Consider the following 3,827-nt stretch of genomic DNA (forward strand, 5'->3'; position numbering starts at 1 on the left):
TTTCGGGATCCCCGCTGCTCCTCGTATTTCAATCTCGAAATGAATTAGTAGTGGAGCAAAGTTTTTACCGTGGTAAATAAGAGCACAATGTATTCTTGCGAAAAATACAACGCGACGAACGGTGATGAAAGTATCGATAGAATATTTTAGAATAAAATATTCCAAACTTGATATTCGTCGTGTATGAAAATTCAGAGTCGAATTGAAAGGCACGAACGTATGGAAAATTTAAGAGGAGCAGTTGTAAAGAGACGTATAATTTAAAATAAAGCAAAGATTACGAGGGGAAGCCATTTCGAAGACGATATCTCAAAGGGGAGGCAGTTTTTCTCATTAAATTATGCATACAGGCGCAACAGAGTCGTGACGCGAAAAATGTTAATCAACGATTCAAACGTCACGATAATGGCATGCCACGAAATTCACGATGCTGTCGTATCAGGTTTGATCGATTAATCTTGTTTTTCCTCCGCGATCATTCTTTTCCCAGTCGAACAGTCCTCGCGATGACAAAACGCGCGCGAGCTCTCGCTTACGATATCGCAAGACGTGACTCATTCGACGTCTCTTGCTCGACCACGCGTGATTATTTCACGTTTGAAACCACCTCCGCGATGCTAGGCCGCACTACGTCGACATTGCCACTTCTCCTGTTGCACCGGCATTCGAAACGATACCATTGATCGAGCATCGCTTCGAGAACGCTGAAAATTTGCTCCATTCGAGTAAAAATAAATCTTCGATCTCTCTCTCTCTCTCTTTAATTTGATCAAGATGAAGGAGAAGGATGAAGAGAAGAAAGTATCGCTCGTCCGAGACTTGAGATCGATTTGTCAAGCTCTTGATCTTCTATCTTGATTTCGATAAAAATAATTTTTTCGATGATTAAATTAAAATTAATTCGCATCAATATTCGACCGATTGTCCTTCTACGAAGTATAAAATTTGTGAATACTTTTGTGACGAAAAACGTTCTTCTAACACTGATTATCTCCAAGTTGTAAAGAAGCATAAAATACGATCTAGGCAATTAGACGTAACGTCTCATTACGGATATTTACGAGCGACGTACATCTGTCAAAAAGCATTTGTTGAACGACGATTAATGTTTGGTTTGGAAACAAGAGAGGTATCGCGCGGGATTGAATCGTTCGCGCGAGGAATTCGTAAATCAAAAAGCGAAACATAGAAAAATCCGGTTTTACTGCTTCCTGGCGCCTCACTTGGTCCAGACAATGCGTCACACGCTTGAAACTGACTGAACAAACGTCGAACAATGGCCCGCGCGTTAAGACAATGCGTCGTTAATGCCTCCCCTGTGTTCGTGACAAGATTTTTCGCCTGTATCTACCGGTGAAACCGGGATTCGAGCGAAGACGACGGTTGTACCCAAGTTTCTAGACCGGTTACAGCTTTCGATCTCATCCAGAGTCGGAAAAATCGGATTCTGCGAGCAGGAGATACTTCCGCAATTGTGTCCTATAATTAGGAAGCTTAATGAGCTGCTTGCCTCCTCGTGAACTTGTCCCAGGGGTTAATAGACATTTACACATACCGTAGAACGGGATGGTGGATTGGTAAGGTGGATCGAAGTGAAAGAAAGTGCTAGGAATTTTTGTTTTCTTTTTTTTTTTTTTATCTAATCGAAATCTTTGCTCGAATCATCGTATAATATTTAATAAAAATTGCGGTTTACGAACTTGGTAACTAGTCTCGTGTTTCAGAAACTTTATCTTGAGTGAGAATTACAATATTCTCATGAGTTGTCCGACATCAGCAGTCTGTGAAATTTAAAGCAGTTTTAAAGGCACATGCGAACGAGATAAACCGTGCTGAACAAGTCTCGAATTTCTACGCTCTTTCACATCCTGAATTATCACGCAAACGTGTACTAATTGCTCAATCCTGTTGAAACGAAATCAAAGATACGATTCAAAAATTTCAATAACTCTCTTTTACCGACAAAAAGTTTAAAATTCTTTCGAAATATCGATACACTCAAATATCGTTTTTAGCTAAAGGAATTCAAAGGTGTGAACGCTATATAAACCATCTCTTTTTTCCCCTTAATCCAACGAATCCAACGAAATAATCCGAACAACTATTGAATTCCACCCTTATTCTACTTCGTTTCGTTTTTCCACGACACGATGGAAAAATAGGAGCAAGAAACCGCTGCTAAGGCAAACGTTGCATAAAAATTGTAAAGTCGTTGGATTGATTCGAGCGATGGAAGAAGCAGGCCCAGAGGGAAAGGGGGGAAAGAAAGGGAGAAAGATGGAAAAAGAAGAAGAGAGAGAATTATTCGACGTTGCTGGATACAGAGATTTCTCGATATCCCGAAGAAGCACGGAGTTCGATCGTTGCCTCCACGATTTCACCTCCTCTCCTTCCCTCCTTCCCTATTCCCTTCCACACTCTTTTTCCCCTTGGTCGCCTCTTGTGGCGTGCCACAATGCACACACGGGGTAACCGGGAGTAGGGCCATAAAGCAAACGATAGAGAGACAATATTCTCTCCTGTGCAAACAATGGCTAACTTACGACGATCGTAAACAATCCCCTTATCCGCAGGTCGTTAACGCTGCATAATAATTTTCACCAACTCCCACCGTGTCGCTGGACGTTATTTCCCGAGGGATCGATCGGGAGCAGCGATCGGTGATCAACGATCGTTTAGAAATCTAATCTTCGATGCCTCTAAAAATTTCTTCTATAAGAATACTTCTAAGATACCCCCAATAATTTTTATATTATCGGGTGAGAAAGTTCGATCCGTGAAACGTGAAATTTTTGATTGAAATTAATCAACTGTAATGGGAAAAAATTGAAGCAATTTCTTACGTTCTCTGATAATTCGCTGATAAATCTATGAGATGATAGATAGAAATTTGTTCAATGTCCCAATGAGTTATCCGCGAAGAAATGATAACTCGTAATCGCACTGTAATAACCGATTCGTTTCGTTTCATTTCGTTCGAACAGTTGGAGTAATATCGATCGAATCGTATCTACGTTGCGATTTAATTGGAGCAGTTTGCTCGGCGTTTCGATACGTCAAGGATAACGTCAAGGCTTCTACCGTTGAAAATCTATCGAACTAAACGAGCGACGAAATAAGTTAATTAATCGTCTTTATTGGCAAATCATTCGCGGCGATTAATAAACTCAGCCTTCCGTCGATCGTTCGACCCGGGACACGAGTGAAAAAAATAGAGGGAAACGAGAGAGAAAAGGAATCGAGAGGAGTCAACGTTTTTCGCGATATATCTATAATGAGATCGGTGGCATTGGTTCAGAAACAAAGTTGAAAATCACTTTGACGAAACGCATGGAATACACCTACGGCTTGGAACAGGCGCGAGTGATCTATTTACGATCAGGTGTGATCTATCGGCGATCGACGACCGTGGGTGGCGGACATTCGATCCACGCCACTCGATCTCTCGAGACCGGTGAGAGGTCATTCTGACTCATTTGAGACACTGAACTGACGAATTGTCTTTCGATGACATTTACGTTACGCAAGTGTGAATCTTCGTCTTTGTTTTGGGGATAAAAGTCGGTAAATATGGTTATTTAAATGGTAATGGGAATCGTAGGACGAACGCGTGATTCCATGGTTATGAAAGATTAACAGAAATTTAGAAAGAATTCGCGATTGAAGATTGGCGAGCTTGATCGAAATTATTTATCATTTCGGTTCAATCTTACTTCCTGATTCAACAAATTCACACAAATACGCATTGATCATTAAACAATACCGTTGTCAATATTCATTACGCATTTTACGACATTTCACGCGAAATCAATCCCGTGTCGGCTAAC

Source organism: Apis cerana, linkage group LG13, assembly GCF_029169275.1.
Source record: "Apis cerana isolate GH-2021 linkage group LG13, AcerK_1.0, whole genome shotgun sequence".
Classification (NCBI taxonomy): Eukaryota; Metazoa; Arthropoda; class Insecta; order Hymenoptera; family Apidae; genus Apis; species Apis cerana.